Source organism: Lissotriton vulgaris, chromosome 3_1 (genome assembly GCF_964263255.1).
Source record: "Lissotriton vulgaris chromosome 3_1, aLisVul1.2, whole genome shotgun sequence".
NCBI lineage: Eukaryota > Metazoa > Chordata > Amphibia > Caudata > Salamandridae > Lissotriton > Lissotriton vulgaris.
Genome location: NC_141689.1, coordinates 811597679 through 811624654, shown reverse-complemented (window position 1 = coordinate 811624654; position 26976 = coordinate 811597679).

Genomic DNA, 26976 nt, shown 5'->3' with positions numbered 1-26976 from the left:
GCATAGGTGTGCATGCACACATGTGCATGCACACCGGAATCGGTATTTTACCATCAAATTGGATTTGATGGTAAAATACCGATTCGATAAGGCCTCTGGGACTCTGAAGAGTCCCACCTACATCTGGGTGCCTCAGAATCGGTAAAATTACCGAATTTTTATTTTACCGAATCGGTAAAATTAACGAATCGGTAATTTTACTGATTCGGTAAAATAATGCCCCCTACATACCTGTCACCCATTTACCGATCGGTAACGGCCAAAATCGGCCGTTACCGCTCTGTAAATGGCCTCAAACGGCCACCTACATCTGGCCCTAGAAGAGAATGGTTTAGTCGCTCAATTAAACAAGTGTAAGTTTGCTGAAAAATCAGTTACATATCAAGGACATGAAGTTTGTGGGCAACAAACCCAAAACAAAGTTAGTTGATGCTATTGTTAACTATCCACCACCCAAACCAAAGGACAAACTTAGATCCTTTTTAGGATTAGAAGAATTGTATTCAAAGTTTGTCAACCAATTTTCACAGAAGACATATGAAGTGCGTGTATTCATGAAAAATAAGACCCCATTTGTTTGGAGTGATGGGTGCCAGAAGATGTTTGTTTAAATAAATGCAGCTATTGCAAATGCACCTACCCTACAAAGTTTTGACCCATTAGCTGATACGTTTCTCACCACTGATGCAAGTGGCACTGGATTAGGAGGTGTTCTTTCCCAGATGTCTGCTCAGGGTGTAGAGGTGGTCATAGCTTGTGCCTCACATTCACTCTCACCATATGAGGCAAAATATTTGGTGATTGAACGTGAGACTCTAGCTTGCTTATGGGCTATTGAACATTTTCGCAAATTTATTTGGGGTAAAAAGTTTATTCTCCGATCAGCTCATAAGCCATTAACAAAACTTCTAACAACAGAAGGGTTATGCAGAGCTTCAGCAAGGATAGCAAGATTGTGCATGAGACTTCAGGATTATGTATATGAAGTAGAGTATGTTCCAGGAGTCAAGAACGTAATTGAAGATTGCCTTAGCAGATTGTCCTTACCTCTCAGGGAGATTGATCATAGCTCATGGAATGATTGTTGTGTAGCTGGAGTATTTTCTGATGCTGGTGGTTTATCCATGGAAGAATGGGAATAAGAGTTTGCAAAGGATGAAATCCTAAAAAGTAGTAATGTTTCTCCAAAGTGAATGAGTCAATTGCATGTGCAAATTACTGACATATGTAAGTCATCTGTGTGACTAGACCCCCATAGTTTCTTCATCTTTCTCTTGCAAGTTGTTTTCGCAGCCCTACTTTCTTCCATTGTCAGTTCTCATATGTTTTCTTCCTCCCTTGTTGCTTGTCTCTCTCTTGCCCTGGACTAGAGACTGACAATGAAAAAAAAGTCCAAGTTCCAATCAAAGGCATTTCGTACCCATCACCTAGAAACACCTGCATAAATTAAGCACTGGAAATGAATATAATCAAAATTGGTTGCCACAGCTGCCAGATAGCTTTTTTGGCTTTAAGGGCAGCCCACTGGGACATGGTAATTATTAGTGCATATCCAACTTGTCGGAGTCAATTTTTACTGCACTTAACCCCATAGAAAAGGAAAATACTTTTTGAGCAAATTAGAGGTACAGTCAGAGTTTCTAAATAGTGCGTAGATCAATCACATTCCTGTTCTCATTCAGCACTGGTGCACTGGTGGCTATCAAGCGGCAATACAGGTACCCTTGCGCCATGGTGCAATGGTGTCTGATGTTACAGAAAGGATTGTTTTTGTGCAGGAAAGAATACCATGCACAAAAATAACCCTCAGAGTCATTTCCTTTTTCTTTGTGTGCTGCAGAATGCAATACACAAAGAAAGAGGAAATAACGAGGAGAAGTAAACACATGTCTCCTTGTTATGCCTCACCTAGGAAGGAGTAGAATTTTGACACATTCCCAGGTTTTCTAGTCTTAGTAAATCTGGGAATGCACCAAAAACAATGGGTGGATCTATGAGAACACCCATGCTCCACACATGGAAGGCATTCCCAGTGCAGAGCAATGCAAGGCATCCACTTTTGCTGCCTTGAGTTAATCCAGATTTACTAAGGGCCATATTAGGAGTCTTGCGGCTGGGCACAGCTGTGGTGGTCCTGCCAACCCCGCATCGGCAGTCTGACCACCATATTATAAGTTTGGAACCGGCTTTCCCTGGTGGTGCAGTGACAGTCTGGGGCACAGAATATGCTGGCGGTGCTGCTGCTGTACCTCCATGCATATTTTGAGTTTCCCAACTGCCAGCCTTACATGGTGGTTCACACCGCCATGCAAAAGCTGTCGGTGAGGAAACAAAGGGGACGCTACAAGCCCCTTCTTGCCCTATGCATGTAGGTGCATGCAGGGGGTACAACATGTGCCTCCCTGTGTGTGCAAGCACCCACCCAGTTCCAGCATGGACTTTATAGTCCATGCCATGCTGGAGAGCACTGGGAGTCCCAAGGCGAGGCAGTATTAAAGGCTTATTGATTCTTTCTACTGCAACGTCGTGGGGCGGCAATGCTGCCCACTCACCAGTCAACAATTTGTATTATAATCTGGCAAACGGGCAATGTTCAGGTTTGTCGGTGTGGGAGCGGGAAGTGGTAACGAACGCACACCGTTCCTACACCACCAAACTCGTAATCAGGCCCTTAGCCACACAAAGTCAGGCAAGGTGGCTTTAAGTTGCTTAGTAAATGTTGGTAAATGTAAAAGGAGTAACGTGGCTGAGTAAATGTGTATTAACGGCTTGCATCGCCCCGTGTGAGTCAAGCCCTTAGTAAATCCGGGCCCTGGCCTGTGAGACAAAACAAGTGAAACCCTCAAGAACAATTCTATCATTTAAAATACATTGTTACATAGATTGAATAAACATAAGATACATTCTGCTTTGCAGAAGATCATAAAATGTTAATCGCCACTGATGCCCTCGGGACATTGCTGTCGTCTTGTTATATATTGTGTGAGTAATCGATCTGCAAATGGGTTGCTCTAAGGCACATCAACGCATAGTGTGGCCAGTAATCTAAAATATGTGCGAGCTTAGCTTCTTGTCTTTTCATTCATATGCATCACCATGTCTGTGTAGGATTTATGCATCTTAGGTTAAAATATGCCTAGCTCCATTAAGGCATACCTTTAAATCACGTTCTCTACTGGGTCCTTATGATAAGTCAAATAGCTTTATTCAAAAAATCTCGTTTCAATCTAAAACATTGGCCCGCCACAGACGGCAATGATGCATGCCTGAACGCTGCCATTCAAGATCCGCTAAAAAAATGTGGTGCAGACAGATGCTTTGCATAACATTTCTAAATGGATGAGAAAAGAAGCGAAACACGTTAACAATTGCTTTAGTCTGCCTTCAGTATTAAACCATGTGCTCGGAAGTTGGAAGGTGCCTATCCTAATTAAATTCACTGAATGCCTGTGTTTGTGTTTATACATTGCATAGTTTGCTGCGTAGAATGAGCCTAGGTTTAACTTGAAAGCCGCTACAGTTACCTATGAAAAATTAAGGATCAGACGTTTATGAAATTGTATATTATATTATATTATATATATTATATATATATATATATATATATATATATATATATATATATATATATATATATATATATATATATATATATATATATATATATATATATATCATATATTATTATTATTCCAAACTCTGCTCAAGTGTTTATGATCAGTATGAAAGTATAATAATCTAAAGATGGACGTTTGTGGTCTGGCCAGAGAGCTTTAGCTGTCTTTTATAGCAGACACATTTTCCTCAGTACAGTACACATAGTGAGTAGGCTTGAGTTAGATCCTTGTGCATGAGTGGATGTCTTTCTTGTCTATCTCAGTTCAATGCTCCATATTTGACAGCTATCCTCCCTATTTTTGGTTTTGCCAAGCTAAGGGATCATAGATTTGTAATTATGTTTTGGATTTGGGGCTTTTACTGACATAATGGACCATTTTTTTATTTGCCTTTTAGCATTCCATGGAAGTACATGGCTTTTGTCGCTCTATCTCTGCCAGTGGTGGCTGCCACTAACAAAGGGCGGTGAGGCGGGTAGGGGGAGCGAGAGAGGAGAGCGAGCTCGCGGGGCAAGTTCTGAATTATTTTAAAAGCGTACCTTAAGCCGTCACTGCCGCTTTCCGCATCGCGCCGCTCCTGTTGGCCTTTTCCTGGCCTCCAGCAGCCCATGGGACAGACTCCCATCCAATCCCATTGCTGCAGAGCAGCGTGGAGATTGTCCTGAGCGGGCAGGAAAGACGCTTCGCTCATGTGATGGAGTCTGTGGGGTTTCTCCAGCCCGGTTTCTGAATGCAGCTGAACATGTGTATTTTGGTCAGGCTGAGACGGCTTGCCAAACACTTGTGCATACTTAAGGAGTGCACAAGCACTCCTTCTCCCACCTACAATGCCCCATCCCCCATGCACAAGCTGGGTCAGAGCGGGCAAACAAAAAATAAAATAATGCTAGAGCATTGTTTTATTTTTTGTTTGCTGGCTCTGTGCCAGGCACTAGGGTGACACTCCCAGGGCCGGCCCTAGGCATGTGCAAACTGTGCACCTGCACAGGGCCACTAAACCCCAGGGGCCGCCACGATGAGGATCGGATCGGAAGGATCACTGGAAACGCGGGCCCCAGGCAGGATTTGGCGGCCTCCGGGCAATGGCAGCGTGAGCTTTGTTGTTTTCACTCAGTTTCACTTGCCCAGGGCTGGACAGGACACCCCACGAGTATGGAAAATGTACCCTTAACCCGAAGGTCTAGAAGGGCACATAAAGGACACACAGCCAGATTCGTTAGGAAGAAAAATATATGGGTGAAAATTAGAGGGACAATAAGATGTATAATGTGAGCCAGGACATCCCTGGGCAGAGCCGGTGCCAGATGCTGACCTGAGTTTCTGCAGCTGAATGATTGCACGGATGTGATCCTCGGACAGGTCAGTGTTGTCAAGCACTAAAGCGATGAGGCTGTCCTTCCACTGTGTGAGGAAGCCAAGGTCAGACAGCTGGATCCCAGAAAGGTCAAGGGCGGTCAAGCAGGTCAGAGGTTGAATCAGTCTTTTCACGTCCACTCCTTTTGTCACGCTCCCGAGATTAAGAAGTCTCAGGCGTCTGAAAATCCTGAAAAGTGAAGTCCTCGCCGGGAAGGGTTCGCCAGGCAGTCGTAGTCCTCGGAGCCACCCGCATTCTCCTCTTCGTAGAAAATGTTCCCGCAGCCGAAGAGACTCAAGGAGCCCAGGCTTGGCTGAAGTCAAGCAGTGTCTGCAGGCTCTTAGCGGACAGCTTCTCACAGTCATTAAGGCGGAGTCCCCCCAGGACTGGAAGAAGAAGAACAATACTGTGACAATGCCTCAAAAAGACTTCAACGTGTCCCTCTCAGCCTCAACAGACAGAGCTTTCTTCTCCCATGGCTTGCTCCCAAGGTCTCGTCACTCTGAACTTGGAACCAATTCACCTTTCTTTCTAGTCCTTACCTTTCAAGAGGTACCAGGGCACGTCCCATTCTCCTTTTTTAAACATATCGTTATTGGCATTTCTTTATACATTCTACATCACATAATATTTGTCCAACATTTGTCATGATATCTTTGTGTAATTGACATGTTACTGAAGTTGCTGACATTGCAAAGCATCATTGATCCCTGATTAACATTTAGGAGCAGGGCATGACAGCTATGATGTATGCCAGCCCATTCCGCCCATTCCAAGGCCGAGAATTCAAATATCTTTCCTCATGTCCGTCTCTCCAGCAGTGTAATGTACTGCCCTTGTATGTCGGGGTGAGTGCATTTGGCCAGGAGGTGTCGCTGCCATCTAAGAATCTTATGTAATGGAAATTAAGAGAAAGTGAATATTGCTAAAATATCTAATTACTTGGCTTAACTAGTGTCACCCTCCTGAGCTCCGCCCCGTCCGGACCCCCTCTTCCGGGGCCCCTACCTACGCTCCCTGCACAGGCCACCATGAGTCTAGAGCCGGCCCTGACACTCCTCTGCCATTGTGGAGGAGCCGCCACTGCTTCTCACCAACTCGTTTGTCTGTTGTTCATCCTTCCATATCCAAGTGCCTGCTTCATTTTTAGGTCTCGCCTAGACGAAAGCAATAGCGAAGCTTTTGCTGTCTAGGGCGAGACAACTTATGTTATCACTTTTGGGGGAATTTGGACAGCAGACAGACACGCGCTTCTCCTGCTGGAGATTTTACCTCGTGGGCGCACACGGCGCCGTGCCCCTCTCCTGCACTCACACAGCCACACCCACGCTTGCGCACATACACAGCCACACGCATACACAGGCAAACACACACTGCATACACACACGCACCCCCCCTCGCCGCCGCACCTACACACACACTAGCACACCTACACACACACACAGAGACCCCCTCTACACACACACCAGCGCACCTACACACACGCACACATACAGAGACCCCCCTCCCCCCGCCGCCGCCGCCATCCCACACATACACACACACAAGCGCACCCCCCTACAACTAAGCCCCACTTACCGCCATTCGGGACTTCTGTAGCCGGGGCTCTCCCTCGGGCATGGGAGCCCCGCTCTCAGGCACTCCGTGGGCGCGTGCGCGGGACTCCCGAAGACGGAAGTCCCGCTCAAAGGAAGTGGGCGGCGTGCGCGCCGTACTTTCCAGGACGCTGCAGGTTGGTGCAAAGAGGTACGCTTCAGGCGTATGTGGCGTGCGGGGAGCACCCGCAGACTGCTACGCTTCCGGCGTACCTTCGGGCCTCACGGCGGCAAGGAGGCAAGTGTAGACAGGGCTCCCGGGGCAATCTGGCGGCTCTCCTCCCGGAGGGGGCTCGTACAGGCGTCTCCAGCAAATTCCCTCACTGCTAGTCCTCGCATCCACCAAGAGACTACGTGCACGCACTGCTGCTCTCACTGCAATTAACCTGCCGACAAATCACGCAAACGAATCTCTGCCCCGGCACGGACACAGCATTTTGGGAGACTCAGGATGTTTTGAATCCAATGTCATTTCACCGCCCACAGATATTTCTATCTCGACAACCGAGCGGTTGCATTGTCCACCCGCTATATTTTTGGTAATCAGTAGACTGTTTAGTATTACACATGATGGGTCCTTGGTTTTATGTATTTCTAGAACGTATGTAGCAGAGCGACTTTGGCGGCTATTTAGTAATTACGTACTGCACAGGGATGATTTATTCCTTCCGGCACCAGTAAGTTAGACATCAATAGCTTCTGCTTTTATCTCACTACGCATTGTTGTTCCAATGTTTTTCAGCCCGGTTTTTTCTTGCTTGTTACAGGTACATTATTTTGCCTCTAACGGGTTCTCTGAATGGACCTTACAAGCCCCCCAATCCTTGATTAACCCACCGTGATTAACTTCTCTTAGTAAGCTCGTGTTCTCTTGCATTCTCTCTCATTTTATATTCACTTTCATACGTCCTCAAACACTGTTACCTCGTTTTTACCTTACACTCTAGGAAGTCTGGCCCCCCACTTCACCTTTGTCCTGATAATAACATTAACTTTTATTTAAGTATTAATTATTTAAAAAAATAAAAGCCATTGTTATTTGTAATAGCAATACATGTAAGTCACGTAACTACAACACATATTGCATTACAAATGCTATAGGTGTCACATTTGCGAAAGTTATAACTATTGGCATTGTAAATGACAAAGCTATTAATTTCGCTATTTTCAAAACCAACACATAAATAAAAAATGTGTCATTTACAATACCAATAGCTCAAACTTTCCTAATGCGAGACCTATTGCATTGCAAATGCTTGTTTTAAAATGACTTTGCTATTGTAGTAGCCCAGGAGCCGCACTGCACACTGCTACCAGACTGCTCGCATACCCAATCATCCATTGCTCCTCCATCTGCAGCGTTTTTTGTTTTCAAATAATTGTGTGAGGGCCTGGAAGTGGCACACTGTCAGCACACTGATTATTTTTCCTTATTTGTGTGGCATCTTCCCACATACTTTATTTCTTAATTACTGTTTCAAAACTGTAATCCGACATCTTAGAATGGTAAATTAATGATAACGCATGGCACACAATAATTGCAAGATGGTTGCCATGCGTGAGTTCACATTCGCATCCATAGACATGTACCAGCTGTTATGTTGGAATGATTTCCCTTATACTTTGAAACAAATATTTCAAGTTCAGCACTCCGATGTGCACACGCAGGTGAATGCACAGACAGGCATACTGTAAATGTTTGTTTTCAAAGTAGAAAAAATTATTCACAGATGACTGTCAGAGCATGCATCTGTGTGTGTTCACATGGGCAGCCACCTGGATGTTGTTTTGAAAAAAAAAATGGAGGCCAGTGTGTGAGCATGCTCAGGCAGCCACGTCTGAATGGTTTTAGCGATAAAACATGCCAAATAAACACTTGCAGAGCCAATAGCTCTGCACCTTCATTTGAAAGGTGCGACCAATTGACTTTGTCAATGCTTGTGAGTCACTTTGCAGATTACTGGTGGTAGATATGTGCTAACCCTTTCTTTCTAATGGCACTCATTTTATCTGTCCAAATGGTGAGGCAGGTGCACTTGCCTTTCATACTCGCTTGTGGTGTGGCATTTAACATGCATAAAAAAATCTTTAATTGATGACCAATTGTTCAAGATTACTTTGTACATTTAAGTAAGTGCATGTTGGACACAGATTCCGGGAGTAGTGAGTGAAAGAGTTTGACATTTTTTTGCTCATTAGGTGTTCGAGGGTCTTCCACACATGTCATTTTTTTTTTTTTTAACAGTTTTTATTTTTTATTCGAATAGCAACCAAATCATCAGCAGGTATATCTCACATAGCACCAGTGTGATACAATGTGTGACAAACATATTTGATAAAAATACAAAGTTCACGTTATAGCAGTTTCCTAACATGGGTCTCTTGTCCTGCTCCTCCCTCCTCATTAAGTACCTCCCATACCCCTCAACTATTCGTGGAATCGGGATGGTTGAGTCCATCGCCTATAAGTCTCTGCGTGTCTGTTTCCTCTTCTGCCATTTCTAAAATAAAGTAGGTTAACCATGACTGCCAGACTTTCCTGAATTTCTTAAGACACCATCTTGCTTTGTATACCATTTTTCTGCCCCATATACATGTCCATACTGGCTCGCCACTCTTTCTTAGTGGGGAGTTCTGCTCTCCCCCAGTGCCTGGCTATGTCTCGTTTTGCCACTAGAAGTCCTAGATTACCTAATAGGAGTTTATATCTGGGTATCTCAATGTCTGTGTGTATGCCGAGGAGAAAATAGTTTGAGTCTCATGGAATCTGCTTTTCTAGTATATTATTAAATTCTTGTATTATCCTAGCCCAATATCCTCGTATTAGTTTGAATTCCCTTAGAGTATGCAATAGGAGCCTTACACTGTTTCACTGTGCAGGCAGTTTGGTGCCTCTGATCTGCCCATCGCATGAAGTCTCACACTTTTGTAATATAGTCTGTGTAACACTTTGAACTGGATCAGTCGTAGCGTAAGTTTGATCGCCACCTCTCTGAGGTGCATCAAGGCCGCCTCCCAATCTAAATCTTCCATGGTGCCTGTAGTTTTCTCCCATTTACTTCTAAGTGTTCATAAGTTGTCAGGCATATTGTTTATCAGAGTCTTGTACGTTCAGGAGACTGCCTTTTCGGGTATCTCCTCTTGTAGCAGCCGTCCTTCTAATGGTGCATATTCTGGAATATCTATGGTGTCGGGTTTTTGTGTTTTCCAAGCGTGTCTGAGCAGGACATATTAATAATTTTGTTTATCTGAGAGTCTGTATTCCCCCTGGAGGCCCGAAAAGGTTACCAAGTCACCTTGCCTTATTATATCTCCCAATGTCATGATTCCAATTGTGTCTCATCCTTTAAATCCCTGAAACGTCTCTATTTCTGGCAGTCGCTTACCCTCCCATAGCGATGTGGACCCGGTTAACCTTGTCCCCCATTCCATCTGTCGTTCCGCCTCCTTCCCCACTTCAATCACCGTCTGCATTGCTGGCAGGAAGCCCTTCACTCCATGCCCCCATAGATATAGGGTAGATAAGAGTGTGTTTGAAATTGGAGTCTCTATACGGAATATGTGGGATGATCTCTGAGTGCATACCCCAATCATTATTTAGTGTAAGGTGTGCACCTTTGTAGTACGCCTGCATATCGTTTAATGCAATACCCCCATTGTACTAATTTCATTGCAACGTTTGTAATGCTACTCAGGGTGGCCTCTGTCCCATAGTAGTGCAAGCACTTCATCATTTATTGCCCAAAATACCGCCTCTGGAATTTTGCAGTATGTGTTTGGGAGGATGTAGAGTAACTTGGGTAGCGTTATCATTTTATACATGGCCAACCTCCCAAGTAGAGTCAAGGGGAGGCGCCGCCACCTTATTACAACTTCAGGAAATTCAGCTGGGACTCGTTGGATGTTATGAGAAAGGCAGTCTGTCACGTTAGTGGAAATATATAGTCTTAGGTATTTAAAGCCATCTTTAGTGATGGGAAGATGTCCCGGTATGGAATGTGTGTCTACTGAGCCGCCGATTGAATATAGGTTTGACTTCACTTCGTTAATGTTATATCCACCTGTCTACCATATTCCTTAACCAAGTTAAATATAAGGGGGAGTGTCATATTGGGCTAGATACATAGAGTAAACTAATATCTGCATGTAGGGAAATTTGTTCATCTTGCAACTGTCCCTCAGGGTCTTGGAACCCCTTTATACCTGTGTGTGTTCTAAATAAGCATGCTAAAGGTTCATGGGCCAGTGCAAAAAGCAGGGGGGATAGCGGGCAGCCCTTCCTAGTCCCTCGCCGAATGGAGAAAGCAGATGACTTGACCCCGTTAACCCTGAATCTTGCTCTGGGGTTTGTGTATAGTATGTCCACCCATGATCGTAAATTATGTCCAAAGCCTAGTTTAAGAAGCACTTGTCTCATGAACGGGCAGTGGACAGTGTTGAAGACGTTCTCAGCGTCTAACGACAGAATCATCTGGGGAGTATCTTTCTCCTTTGCCTTATCCAACCATTTTGCTTGTGTGCAAAGACTGAGGTACGTGGCTTGTTGGGCATAAATCCCGACTAGTCCCTGTGAACCATTGATGTAATAATCTTCAGTAATTGTGTAGCCAGGATGGAAGCCAGGATCTTAGTTTCAATATTTAATAGCGATATTGGGTGATAAGACCCACAGACCTCTGGGGGTTTGCCTGGTTTTGGTATGACCACTACCGTGGCTTGACAGAGATCTGGTGGTCGTGCCCCCTCCTCTCTTGCCACTATGAGCATATTTAGTAGGCAGGGAGCCAGTACACTATTGTTTTGTTTAAAGAATTCCACTGGCAACCCATTGGGGCTTGGGGTTTTTCCTGATTTTTGTTTGGTGATGGCAGCTTGCACTTCCTCTAGAGTTAACTCTGCTTCTAGGGCTTCCCTGTCTTTTTTCTGCAGGGTGGGCATATCTATTTTGCTGAGATAGTCTCTTATTTGGGCTTTGTCTACTAGCAGCTTTACCTCATAAAGGTTGGCATAATAGTGTGCGAATGCTTCACCTATTTCCTATGCTGTTGTATGTCATGTACCTGCTTCTATTATCTGACTTATCCAGTTTGCCTCTTTTTCCTTCTGGCCTAGTCAGGTTAGGAATTTCCATGCTCTATCCCCCGATTCATACAGTCTATGCTGTGTGGCCAGGATTTGGGATCAGACTTCTTTGTCTACCAGGGCTCGAAGCTCTCCACATGTAACCTTGTATTGCCTGAACAGGCCCACCTCATTATCTGGAGTAATACTGGTTCCTAGTTATAAAAGTTTGCCTTCGAGTTTTTTTATTTGTAACGTTTCACACCTCTGTTTCCGTGCTATAGTGTTTTGTAGTCTGCCTCGGAGGACTGCCTTATAGGCTTCCCACAGAGTGGCTTCCAAGGATACTGACCCCTTGTTCTCCTGGAAGAATAACTGAGTCTCTGCTCTAATTACACTTGCTACTGCTTTATCTCGGAGTTTCCATGTGCTCAGCCTCCAATATGAGCGCTGTCTGCGTTCTACTCCCCCAACTTTCAGCTGCAGCAGTGAGTGATCTGAAATACCACTTGCAAGGTAGTCTACTTTGTCTACTGTCTGGATTTCCTCTGACGCAGTGAATAGGTAGTCAATCCTAGAAAAGGTCTTATGTGCCCCTGAAATATATGAATAACTGCGATCTTGCGGGTTGTGTCAGCGCCAAAGGTCCGTCAATCCTAGTGATCTTACAAAGTCTGCAAGTGGGGTAGGAACACAAGTTCCAGCCGGCGCACTTGACCTATCTAAGTTTGGGTTCACAACATCGTTGAAGTCTCTTCCAATGATATGAATTGGGAAACTTGAGTCTAACAGTATCTTGGCTACTGCGCCTAATGTTTGAGGTGGTTGTCATGTCTGGGCATAAACACTGACAAGGGTAATCTCCCGCCATACCCACATTCCTTGGACTGCAGCGTAAGTTATGTTGGGGTCTACCCAGGCTCTGGTTAAGTGAACCTGTAGGGTTTTACTAATGAGGATGGCCACTCCATGCACACCTGGGGAGAACCCGGCATGCACCAATGTGGTGTATGCCCGTTTCCCAATGAATGTGCACTGTTTGCCTCGGAGGTGGGATATATCTATTAACTAACCCCCTCTTGAGATTACTGCCTAATCCATTGGCATTCCATGTCAGTACTCTGTATGGGGTATCATGCATTATGTGTGTACCTCGTATGCACCGCATGCGGGATGAAACCCTTCCCCGTCAAACTCCATCTCACCATTCATGCCCATGTATCTTGAGACGCCCTGCTGCTGTCTAGATTGAAAACATATTAAATCTTTAACATACAAACTCCCCTCCTAACCCTGGTCCCCCACCCCACTTTCTTCCACACCCTACGCCTAACCCATGAACTATCAACATGACAACTTGGTGTATGTGTCCTTTGAGAAGTCTGTTGATCCCTCCATTCCAATCAATCAATCAATCAATCAATCAATAAATCAGAGTACTTGTAAAGCGCGCTACTTACCCGTGAGGGTCTCAATGCGCTGAAGGGAGGGGGTGCAGCTACTGCTCGAAGAGCGAGGTCTTGAGGAGTCTTCTGAAGGGGAGTAGGTCTTGGGTCTGCCGTAGGTGGGTAGGGAGGGTATTCCTGGTCTTGGCGGTGAGGTAGAAGAAGGATCTGCCACTGGAGGTTGCTTGTTGGATGTGGGGGACATCGGCAAGGGCGAGGCTGGTGGAGCGGAGCTGGCGGGTCAGGGTGTAGAAATTGAGTCTGTTGTTCAGGTAGGCTGGTCCGGCTTTGTGTGCATGGGTTAGGAGCTTGAAGGTGATCCTCTTGTCAACGGGGAGCCAGTGTAGGTCTCTCAAGTGGGGGGTGATGTGGTTGTGGCGGGGGACGTTGACGATCAGTCGGGCGGAGGCGTTTTTGGATGTGTTGTAGTCATCATAGGTGTTTGGCTGGGATTCCTGCGTAGAGTGTGTTGCCGTAGTCCAGTCTGCTGCTGACGAGGGCCTGTGTCACCGTTCTTCTTGTTTCAGTTGGGATCCACTTGTAGATCCTGCGGAACATGCGGAGGGTGTTGTAGCAGGAGGAGGAGACAACGTTGACCTGTTTAGACATGGAATGGGAGGAGTAGAGGATGAATCCTAGGTTGCGTACATGGTCTGTGGGTGTTGGTGCTGTGCCCAGTGTGGTCAGCCACCAGGAGTCATCCAAGGCTGAGGGGGTGGGTCAGAGGATGAGTACATCCGTCTTGTCCGAGTTCAGCTTCAGACGGCTGTTCTGCATCCAGTCGGCGACGGCCTTCATTCCCTTGTGGAGGTTTGTTTTGGCGGTGTGTGGGTGCTTGGTGAGGGAGAGGATGAGCTGGGAGTCATAGGCGTAGGAGATGATGTTGAGGTCGTGTTGGCGGGCCACTTGTGCAAGGGGGACCATGTAGGTGTTGAACAGCGTCAGGCTGAAATATGAGCCCTGGGAGACGCTGAGATGATGTCGGTAGCCTTGGATCGGAAGGGCGGGAGGCGGACGCTCTGGGTTCTGCCGGAGAGGAAGGACGTGGTCCAGTCAACGGCCTTCTCTTAGATTCCAGCTTCTAGGAGGTGTGTCTTTAGAGTGCGATGGCAGACGGTGTCGAAGGCTGCTGACAGGTCCAGGAGGATGAAGGCTGATGTTTCGCCGTTGTCTAGTTGGCACCTGATGTCGTCTGTGGCGGCGATGAGAGCTGTCTCGGTCCTGTGGTTTCGTCTAAACCCAGACTAGGACGGGTCCAAGATGTTGTTGTCTTCCAGGTGGCGGGCCAGTTGCATGTTAATGATTTTCTCGATGACCTTCGCCGGGAACGGGAACAGGCAGATGATCCGGAAGTTTTTGAGGTCCTTGGGGTCTGCCTTGGGCTTCTTGAGGAGGGCGTTGATTTCGGCGTGTTTACAGCTTTCCGGGAATGTCGCTGTTTTGAAGGAGATATTGATGACCTTCCTTAGTTGGGGTGCGATGGCAGCCTCAGCTTTGGTGAATACGTGGTGTGGGCATGGGTCTGACGGAGATCCTTAGTGGATGGAGTTCATGACCTTGCATGTCTTGTCAGCGTTGACGTTGGTCCAGGAGGTCAGGCGGTTGATGCTGGTGGTGTTCACAGGGGGGGGTGGGGTCAGGCGTAGTCGAGTCAGTCATGGTGTTGAAGCTGACATGGATGTCAGCGATCTTGCGGTGGAAAAAGATGGCTAGTAAGTTGCACAGTTCTGTGAGGGCGGTATGTCGTTGATGTTGGCGCTGGGGTTGGAGAGTTCCTTTACGATGCTGAAGAGCTCTTTGCTGTCGTGTGCATTGTTATCTAGGTGGTCTTTGAAGGAGGATCTCTTGGATATTTTGATGAGGTGGTGATCTCTGCGAGTGGCGTCCTTGTGGGCTGGGTGGTTGTCCGGAGTGCGTTCGTGGAGCCATATCTTCTCCAGTTTCCGGCAGGCGCGTTTGGAGGTCTGCAGCTTGTCAGTGAACCAGGTGGCTCTCTTGCTGCCGTGCTTGTTGGATGGCTTCTTGAGTGGGGCGAGGGTGTTGGCGCAGTCGTCGATCCACTGTCTGAGGTTGTGGGCTGCAGCGCCTGGGTTGTTGGGGTCAGCGGGTGGGTTCCGGGCGAGGATGGTGATCAGCTGGTCTTCCCTGACTTTGCTCCAGTAGCGGCAAGGCAGCTTTTGGGTTCGGTGGTGCGTGGTTGGTTTGTTGATGGTGAAATGGATGCAGCGGTGGTCGGTCCAGTGGAGTTCGGTGGTGTGGTCGAAGGTGACGTGGGTGCCTGTGGAGAAGATGGGGTCCAGTGTGTGTGTTCCCCTAGATAAAATTAACAACAATAAAGGATATAGTCTTTTTCAGAGAGAAGGGTTTCACACAATCTCTGCTGAGCGTTTGCAAGTTTGGGGGGCCTCCTTGTGGCCGTCTTGCCGCCAATCTGTTCCTGGCCACGCCCATACTTCAGTCCTCTCTGTCACCTTTATTTTGCCAAGTTTGTTGAATTTAACCAGTCGCCAGTGTCTCTTTTCCCTGCTCTTCCGTAAGTTGTGGAGAAGTGTGGCTCACTGGTTAGAGCAGGCAGACCCTGAAGCAGAGGTCAGACCCGGGACCAGGGTTCAATTCCCGACGCGGCAGGGTCTTGAGCTCAAATGTCCATGGACTCGATAATTCTCGCTTCGGTGCCTGACCTAATCATGGTTCACACTCTGCAACTCTGGGCATTAAGCTTGCTTAATCTCCACAACGGCCCCCTGCGGCGGGATGCCTGGCTTTCACCTTGGGGATGCCCTGTAGGGGCTATCTCACAGGGAAAAGCCAAGACGGGCTCCCAAGGCAAGCGCGGAGATACCCCTACGGGGGTCGATTCAGGCGCTATATAAGAAACATAATAATATTAATAATGGCTTGAAGGAGTGGGTGATCACCACTATTCCCTGTAAGCGACACGCCTGCGCGCCCGCGAGCCCCTCTCACTTCGAGCGCACAGTGTGGCATTTGAAGTGCGCACAGAGGCATATAAGTTCAGCAGCAAGTGCCTCCTGCATTTGCTGCATTTCTTTTGTTAAACGGGCGCTGCCGTGGGGGAGATTGTATGCCTTTGTAAAAGTATTCATGTTAATCTTAGCACCCAAGAATGCATTGCTATTAACATGATTACTTTCACAAAGACACACAAACTGCCCTGCAGCTGTGCCCTATTAACAAATGAAAGGCAGCAAGTCTACAATCACGACGTGTGCTTTAAGGTGATTGTGAAAGAACCCCTTGTGCTTCTAGACTTCCTGCCTTTCTTTTGTTAATAGAGCAGAGCATATTGTGTGTGAAAAGAATGCCTAAGGCAAGATCTTAGCGCAACATGCCTGGATGATACAGAACAAACCAACAACAACCTCTGGATTGGAAGTTTTTTGTACCTCAGCAGTGACACTACTTTCGGGGAATTTTGACATTATAAAACATCATCAGAAGGCTACATTTTTAAACTGCGCTTTGCAGGATAGGTTGTTAGTAATCCTTCCTTCATCAAGCATCCTGGGATGGAATTTATATGTGTATGTGAACACATTTCATTGGATTCGGTGTATGAAGAACTGTTGTGTTTTATACACACGCCACTGCCTGCTTCCTTTCTTTAAAGTTGGTTCCCTCTCTCTGAGCTCTACACTTCTCTGTTTCACTGAAACTAATGTATCTCACTGCGTCCCATATAAAGCACTTCACCTGTGGTGGTGGGAGGGCTTTAAGTGGGCCGGGTCCTGCCGGTTTTTGCCATCATCCTCAGAATGAAAAAAAATCGAAGCTCTGCAGCAGTGCCACGCTTCACTGCCTTTGATGTAACTAAAAGAAGACTCATTATAGTGCATTCAGTCTCATCATGTCAGACCTGAACCCTTTTCAATGTTATATACAATGAAGCTATAGTCATTGCCTATTTATCTTATGCAACTAACAACCAGTGACAAATCTAATAGACCTGGCGTATTGTAGGTGTAATTTTACTTGTTATATTATATATCTGGATGCAATGACAAAAGCAGCATAAATACCTGTCGGGCGTCACACTATGCTAAGCACAGATTTTAATCTTACTGTGCTTTTAAGCCACACCCTTAATTATATTGGCCACGCCTCATTGAGAAACCCCCCCAGTTATTTCATCCCACTTAATGCCCTGGGTGACGATGTGTGATACTAGGCTCTTTGAGAAACCCACTGAGTGCATATAGCCAGGTTCTGAGCTGGGATGGTGCAGTGAGATAAATAACGGTGATGGATCAAGCCCTGATCTTTGGACTGAGTAAGAGTGGTCTGCTTAATTCAGACACTCTGTTCATCACCACCCCCTTTTCTGAATCGTTTTTGGCCACTATAGGTGTGGCAGGGTATACTCAGACATGAGTCCCTTTCTCACTGCACCATCAGGATTCAAGCAAGCCGGGCCGAAGACGGCTGAAATGCCAGAAACCGGTCCCCGGTAGCTTGTCTCCTTCCTGGTGAAGAATTGGCTTGGTAGTTTAGTCTGCCCTGTTCCCATGATGCACTGGGCCAGGGACAGACTGATTTGCATATAGCCAGGTTCTGAGCTGGGATGGTGCAGTGAGATAAATAACGGTGATGGATCAAGCCCTGATCTTTGGACTGGGTAAGAGTGGTCTGCTTAATTCAGACACTCTGTTCATCACCACCCCCTTTTCTGAATCGTTTTTGGACACTGTAGGTGTGGCAGGGTATACTCAGACATGAGTCCCTTTCTCACTGCACCATCAGGATTCAAGCAAGCCGGGCCGAAGACGGCTGAAATGCCAGAAACCGGTCCCCGGTAGCTTGTCTCCTTTCTGGTGAAGAATTGGCTTGGTAGTTTATTCTGCCCTGTTCCCATGATGCACTGGGCCAGGGACAGACTGTTTTGCATAAAGCCAGGTTCTGAGCTGGGATGGTGCAGTGAGATAAATAACGGTGATGGATCAAGCCCTGATCTTTGGACTGGGTAAGAGTGGTCTGCTTAATTCAGACACTCTGTTCATCACCACCCCCTTTTCTGAATCGTTTTTGGCCACTATTGGTGTGGCAGGGTATACTCAGACATGAGTCCCTTTCTCACTGCACCATCAGGATTCAAGCAAGCCGGGCCGAAGACGGCTGAAATGCCAGAAACCGGTCCCCGGTAGCTTGTCTCCTTTCTGGTGAAGAATTGGCTTGGTAGTTTAGTCTGCCCTGTTCCCATGATGCACTGGGCCAGGGACAGACTGATTTGCATATAGCCAGGTTCTGAGCTGGGATGGTGCAGTGAGATAAATAACGGTGCTGGATCAAGCCCTGATCTTTGGACTGGGTAAGAGTGGTCTGCTTAATTCAGACACTCTGTTCATCACCACCCCCTTTTCTGAATCGTTTTTGGCCACTATAGGTGTGGCAGGGTATACTCAGACATGAGTCCCTTTCTCACTGCACCATCAGGATTCAAGCAAGCCGGGCCGAAGACGGCTGAAATGCAAGAAACCGGTCCCCGGTAGCTTGTCTCCTTTCTGGTGAAGAATTGGCTTGGTAGTTTAGTCTTCCCTGTTCCCATGATGCACTGGGCCAGGGACAGACTGATTTGCATATAGCCAGGTTCTGAGCTGGGATGGTGCAGTGATATAAATAACGGTGATGGATCAAGCCCTGATCTTTGGACTGGGTAAAAGTGGTCTGCTTAATTCAGACACTCTGTTCATCACCACCCCCTTTTCTGAATCGTTTTTGGCCACTATAGGTGTGGCAGGGTATACTCAGACATGAGTCCCTTTCTCACTGCACCATCAGGATTCAAGCAAGCCGGGCCGAAGACGGCTGAAATGCCAGAAACCGGTCCCCGGTAGCTTGTCTCCTTTCTGGTGAAGAATTGGCTTGGTAGTTTAGTCTGCCCTGTTCCCATGATGCACTGGGCCAGGGACAGACTGTTTTGCATATAGCCAGGTTCTGAGCTGGGATGGTGCAGTGAGATAAATAACGGTGATGGATCAAGCCCTGATCTTTGGACTGGGTAAGAGTGGTCTGCTTAATTCAGACACTCTGTTCATCACCACCCCCTTTTCTGAATCGTTTTTGGCCACTATAGGTGTGGCAGGGTATACTCAGACATGAGTCCCTTTCTCACTGCACCATCAGGATTCAAGCAAGCCGGGCCGAAGACGGCTGAAATGCCAGAAACCGGTCCCCGGTAGCTTGTCTCCTTTCTGGTGAAGAATTGGCTTGGTAGTTTAGTCTGCCCTGTTCCCATGATGAACTGGGCCAGGGACAGACTGTTTTGCATATAGCCAGGTTCTGAGCTGGGATGGTGCAGTGAGATAAATAACGGTGATGGATCAAGCCCTGATCTTTGGACTGGGTAAGAGTGGTCTGCTTAATTCAGACACTCTGTTCATCACCACCCCCTTTTCTGAATCGTTTTTGGCCACTATAGGTGTGGCAGGGTATACTCAGACATGAGTCCCTTTCTCACTGCACCATCAGGATTCAAGCAAGCCGGGCCGAAGACGGCTGAAATGCCAGAAACCGGTCCCCGGTAGCTTGTCTCCTTTCTGGTGAAGAATTGGCTTGGTAGATTAGTCTGCCCTGTTCCCATGATGCACTGGGCCAGGGACAGACTGATTTGCATATAGCCAGGTTCTGAGCTGGGATGGTGCAGTGAAATAAATAACGGTGATGGATCAAGCCCTGATCTTTGGACTGGGTAAGAGTGGTCTGCTTAATTCAGACACTCTGTTCATCACCACCCCCTTTTCTGAATCGTTTTTGGCCACTATAGGTGTGGCAGGGTATACTCAGACATGAGTCCCTTTCTTCAAAGCCCATAGGAATGAATGGGCATTACCGATTCGGTAAATACCGAAATCATCCGATTCGGTATTCCAGCACATCTGGAATACCTACATGTCCGCCCCATAGATTTACCAATTTTTAATTACCGAATCGGTAAAATTCGGTAATTAAAAATCGGTAAATCTATGTTACCCACATCTAGCCCTAGATGTAGGTAATTCCCATTTACAGACTCTTAAATACCGAATGTTACCGATTCGGTATTTAAGAGTCTGTAAATGGGAAGGGGGCAGATGTAGGTAATTTTAAAATCTGAATTACCGAATCTGTAAAATTCGGTATTTAACGATTCTTTAAATACAGAATCGGTATTTCCCATTGATTCCTATGGGCTTAGAAGCCCATAGGAATCAATGGGAAATACCGATTCTGTATTTACAGAATCGGTAAATACCGAATCCTGCAAGGGTGCAGGGGGTGTCACTTTGACACCCTCTAGCACCCCAAGTACAGGCTTGTGTGCAATGTGGCACACATATATGCCCTAAGGGCATGTCTGTGTGTCACATTGCACAGGTGTGCATGCACAGATACGCATGCACACCTGAATTCTTATTTTACCACACAATAGGATTGTGTGGTAAAATACCAACTCTTAAGGGCTTGTGGCACTGTAAACTGTAACATCTACATTTGTAATTACAGAATCGGTATATTTACCGATTCGGTAATTTTACCGAATCGGTAAATATACTGATTCAGTATTTTTCAGCCCCCTACATCTGAAAACCCTAATACCGGTCGGAAACGGCCAAAATCGGCCGTTTCCGACCGGTATTAGGGCTCATACATCTGGCCCTTGGTGTCTACAGCCTGTCTGGGGCACATGACTAAGTGTAGTTGACAGTTGGGCTTTGTGTATTCCTTCTAGATAGCCATACACAATTGGAGCCTAGGTGCGGCTGGATGGGCCATCACTGGCATGATGGGAGGGAGGAGCTAGACACAGCCTCGCTTACACTTGGATAGGCTGCATCCTCCTGCACACAAAGGGCTGCACAACCCCTGAAATTAGTCTAGAGTCAGGGCCAGGAAGGCGGGAATCTATCATTTCAAAGAAGGCATGCCTGTAGAAGCTTCTCTCTGCTTGAAAAGCACATTTGTGTATAAAAGAAGATCCTTAGACACCACCACCTCAATATACTTCAGAACCTGTGGAAACTCTGCCAGGAAGACTCTCTTTTTCAATATTTACATTCGTCCCCTCATCTCGGAGCTTCAACAAAAATCAGTCACCATCTTCAACTATGCTGACGACCTGCAGCTTATCTTTAACATCGACTCCTCCCCATCATCCATCCAAAACGTCCACTCTGCCATTAATTTTATCAGCTCCTGGATGAACCTAAATCAGCTCAAACTTAACCCCGACAAGACTGAGCTAGTTCTCACTGGTCCCTACGGTAACCCCTGTAATTCTTCTTTCTGGCCACTCTCACTTGGCCCCTCCCCTTCCCCTGTTGCTTCTGTCGAGAGACTAGGCATCACTATTTGCAAGGACCTCTTCATGAAGGCGCAAATTAACTCAGTTGTATCCATCTGCTTCTACCATCTGTGCCGCATCCGCAAAATCAGCAGACTTCTCTCCCGAGAAGCTCTTGTGCAGGTCACCCTGGGGCTAGTCATTTCTCGCATTGACTATGCGAACTCCCTATATGTGGGCATACCAGCATATCAATCACAATGCCTCCAACTCATCCAGATCAGGCAGCCAGGTTGATTTATGGTCTGCCAAAATCCTCCCACACCAAGTCTCTCCTTAAGAACCTTCATTGGCTCCCAGTTGCCCAGCGCAGCCTCTTCAAACTTGGCTGCCTAATTCACAAAGCTCTTTCCTCTCAGGGGCCCTCTTTCATCTCCTCCCTCTTACATCGATATGTTCCCCAACATGCTCTTCGCTCCTCCATCTAAAATCTTCTCACCCCCTGCTCTTTCAGGCGTAAGAAACATGGAGACCTGCGATTCCCCACCCAGGCTCCTCTCCTTTGGAACTCCCTCCCCCTGCACTCCGCCTTCTCCCTTTCTACGCTCACTTCAGAAAATCACTTAAAACCTGGCTTTTCTCGTTAGCTCACAACTAGATCGCCCGTTATATACCACACAGCCTTCCCACTCCAGCGCCAAGAAACCGTAGGTGAACGTGCGCTTTACAAGTCCCATTTATCATATCATATCAAGAAGAGCTGCTGTGATGCTACAACAACAGCCATTCTGCTGGACTGCAGCTCTAAAGGAACTGCTGCCCTGCTGTGCTGACTTACTGCCTGTTGCCCTCTTGACGGAGGAAGATGAACTGGACCTGCACTTTCATCTTTAACCCAGGAGCCCAGAGTGACTCAAAGGGCTGGTCCGCTGGTCTCCTGAGATGAGTGTCAGGGACATAATAGGCTCCCCAATAGCTCCACTACCTGTCTTCAGTGAGTTCCTGACCCCAAAAAGGTGCCTCTCAGGTCTTGGCCCTTGATGTAGCTAATGGGTTCTTTAAATCAAGCTTTTGGGCTCTTTGTGACTGTGAACGGGCCCTTTCGCACCAAGACTGCACTGCTAATACCAAAATTCAGCATGGGCTGCCGTCAGCCCGTCTCTCCACATAGCAGGCATCAATCGCCCGCCAACGCAAAACACCAGTTTGCCCACCTGTGAGGCCCTGCCTGCTCCTCATGCCACGCTGACCACCACCAGTAGCGCTCTCTTTGCTCCCTGCGACCCTTTTTAAAGCGAAGGGGACCAAACTTGAGAAGGTAAACCTTCAGCACAACTATTCCCGGAGGAAAGTAGCCTCTATTACGAAGATTTTATTAGGTATTGCATTTTACACACATTTTTTACATCGTCGGCTGTTGGCACGCAAGTCTTTACAACGCAGGACAAAACCATGTGAAGGCGTGGTAGTGGTATGCACTGTACAATCGGAAATGTAAAGATGTGCGTGGTGAAGTAAGGTGTGGTAATGTCACATATTGTTCTCAGACTGTATACGACCTGTGCTCCTGAACTTTTGACTTTGACACAGTCCAGCGTCACTAGATAGATGTGCTTGGCCCTTCCTGCTTTTTGGTGCAGTTTTATGTTTTATCCTTTAAATATTCTCTGGCTCTACTGATTGGATTTCAGCCATTTTGGTCTGTTTGTTTTCTTTCTATTCTATATTTATTTAGGTTGGTGTGGGATATGTTTGTGTGATTTTTGCACTGTTTTACTGTTTGGAAGTGTTGCTCAAATACTTTACACTTTGCCTCTACGTTAAGCCAGATTGCTTCGTGCCAAGCTACCAGGGGGTTGAGCGCAGCTTAATTTGGGGTTTGCTTGTGCCTTACCCTGACAAAGACTGCGGTTGCTGCTTGACCTGGGCTCATACCCCAGTCAACCAGCAACCGTTTTTTCCCACCCTCTCTTTAAATTAGCATAGCATGGGTAGTCCAATGAAATGTGAATATAGTGTTACATTTTCCATGAACAATGACATATCACAGGATTGTTTATCCACCTGCAATACTGACCACACAGCATAAGGACAATAATTCACAACATTGTTATTTGCCATATGCTTAACAGAGGCTCTATGGGCCTCTGGCAGAGTGTATTCTGACTTCAGGTGAAAATGCTCTTTGAGGCAGAGATCAGATTATGAGTTGTGTCTGAGTTGTATCAAATTGGAGTACATTTTGTTTTTTTCCTACACAAATTCCTCTAGTTATTAGCTGACGACATTTGCATGGGGAAAAGAGTATAGCTAGTAATGGGGGAAAGATGTGGATTTTGGATGTGGTAAAACTGCATCCACATGTTAAGCTCAATTCCAAACTCATTAATTCGGAATACACCTATTACCTATATAATTAACCAACATCTTCTGTTATAAGACTATCTTTGTTGATTCTTGCCTTGTGCAAATAGTATGGTGTCCAATACCAACTTTGTTAACCAGATATCAACTTTGCATCCCAAAGGGACGAATCATGTACCGCTAGGTTAAGGGACCATTCCTGTGTGTTGTATTTGTCATGAAGTATAGTTTGTCATGCCTTCACAGTGAATCAGTAAAGACTTTGCAAAATAGGTGAATCTCTAGAATCTATGTGGACTGAGAAAATGGTAAAGTTTGTGGGTACTCATCCATATCCGCTCCACAGACAATATCCAGCTGGTTATACCTCCAGAGCTGGTCTGTCTCACATTGTATTATTTTTGCAGTTTTAATGTTTTATTTAAGAATAATTGCTTTAACAAGAGTATGACTGCATTCTCCATGTGTCCCTGTGATTGTTACAGTGTCCTATTATGATTTCAGCAGTCTGCCAGATGGCATTTTCAGTGGGCATGAAAGGCTTCATCTTTAAACATTTGTGGACAGTTTTCTCTATTAGAACTATCGAAAGAATGGGGATGAATGTTTCATTCAACCCGCAGAATTGGTAGAATTTGGTGACTCAGCATTACTCTTGTGACGAAAAGTTCCAGCCAAATTCCAGCAATCACTGCATGCTAGAAGTATTTTGCCATAAGATTTCAGAAATGCGAGCTTAAGTGAGATTTGGTGTTCCCCAGCATGATTCTCTAACGCGGGTCATTGTTGGTGGTCACGAGTGAAGGGCTGCTTCTTAACTAGATTATCTGCCGCTCCAGTAGATTGCTAAGTGAGTGGGGAACAGCATTTACAACGCAACTTTTAACACGCAGTACCTTTACCATGCAACTTTTACAACGCAAGTCATTACAGCGACTTGCGCGGGGGGCGCTGTAGGATAGGGAATAGTTTAATTTACTATCCAAAACCTTCCCTACTATCCACGGGGACTGGAGTAGGAGATGCAACAATGGGATAGCTTGCGCCATATTACGTCCTCCTTGCTAACTTACCACATAAAAACCTCCAAATGCAGCAGCATCTGTGTCAGGCATTTGATTAGGCCCCATTTGTCCGCAACCTTGGTCAATCTTTCCTAACTGTATCCCCTCCTCTTTAAATGACATAGTCATTGATCTGTTTGTGCTGCTTAAACAGACATTACAACATGTAATAGGTTGTGTTCCAATTTGTTGGCATCTCCTGTATCAGGGCTTTAATTAGTACTCGATTATTAAACTGAATAATCTCCTACTTCTTCTGGGCCTTAAAAAATAGCTGAAATGAGTGCAGATTCTTCTGCAGGTGGTCAGTATGTTGCTGAATGTGTCTTCTTTTTGAAGAAGTCTTGCACCAACAGGTTGATACAATTGGCCAAATACAAGATCCTGAAATGGCCCCTGTCTGACATGGCCTTGACTGTGTTATTGCCATTGTCTGTGACAACAAATCCAATATTGAGACCTCTGGTTGCAGCTATTCTTCACACACCTTTCTGGTAAATTCCTGCAAGATGTTTACAGCTGTATGTGATTTCTCCATGGAGAACATGGTCACTGTTGCATGTCACTGAAGGCTCTTAAAGGCACCTTTAGGACCAAGACCTGCAGATATATTTTGCTTTACCCCCACCAAAGAGATCCAGTATGCAATAATGTACATATAATCAGTTACCTGACAACTGGTCCACATGTATGTTGTCAGGTGGATGGTGTGAACAACACTTTGCTGCAAAGCTTGTCCAAACAACTGCAACACATTGTGATGCAGTGCTGGAACAGCGACTGTGGCAAAATAGGTACTTTCCATTTTGGCAGATGGCTGCCAAAAATTCTAAGAATCTCACTCTTTCCAGAAAAGAAAAGGGGAGGAGTTCTAGCTCTAACATTTTTGTGAGCTTCCCATTTGCCTGGTTTTGGTATGACCACTACCGTGGCTTGACAGAGATCTGGTGGTAGTGCCCCCTCCTCTCTTGCCACTATGAGCACATTTAGTAGGCAGGGAGCCAGTACACTATTGTTTTGTTTAAAGAATTCCACTGGCAACCCATTGGGGCTTGGGGTTTTTCCTGATTTTTGTTTGGTGATGGCAGCTTGCACTTCCTCTAGAGTTAACTCTGCTTCTAGGGCTTCCCTGTCTTTTTTCTGCAGGGTGGGCATATCTATTTTGCTGAGATAGTCTCTTATTTGGGCTTTGTCTACTAGCAGCTTTACCTCATAAAGGTTGGCATAATAGTGTGCGAATGCTTCACCTATTTCCTATGCTGTTGTATGTCATGTACCTGCTTCTATTATCTGACTTATCCAGTTTGCCTCTTTTTCCTTCTGGCCTAGTCAGGTTAGGAATTTCCATGCTCTATCCTCCGATTCATACAGTCTATGCTGTGTGGCCAGGATTTGGGATCAGACTTCTTTGTCTACCAGGGCTCGAAGCTCTCCACATGTAACCTTGTATTGCCTGAACAGGCCCACCTCATTATCTGGAGTAATACTGGTTCCTAGTTATAAAAGTTTGCCTTCGAGTTTTTTTATTTGTAACGTTTCACACCTCTGTTTCCGTGCTATAGTGTTTTGTAGTCTACCTCGGAGGACTGCCTTATAGGCTTCCCACAGAGTGGCTTCCAAGGATACTGACCCCTTGTTCTCCTGCAAGAATAACTGAGTCTCTGCTCTAATTACACTTGCTACTGCTTTACTTCGGAGTTTCCATGTGCTCAGCCTCCAATATGAGCGCTGTCTGCGTTCTACTCCCCCAACTTTCAGCTGCAGCAGTGAGTGATCTGAAATACCACTTGCAAGGTAGTCTACTTTGTCTACTGTCTGGATTTCCTCTGACGCAGTGAATAGGTAGTCAATCCTAGAAAAGGTCTTATGTGCCCCTGAAATATATGAATAACTGCGATCTTGCGGGTTGTGTCAGCGCCAAAGGTCCGTCAATCCCAGTGATCTTACAAAGTCTGCAAGTGGGGTAGGAACACAAGTTCCAGCCGGCGCACTTGACCTATCTAAGTTTGGGTTCACAACATCGTTGAAGTCTCTTCCAATGATATGAATTGGGAAACCTGAGTCTAACAGTATCTTGGCTACTGCGCCTAATGTTTGAGGTGGTTGTCATGTCTGGGCATAAACACTGACAAGGGTAATCTCCCGCCATACCCACATTCCTTGGACTGCAGCGTAAGTTATGTTGGGGTCTACCCAGG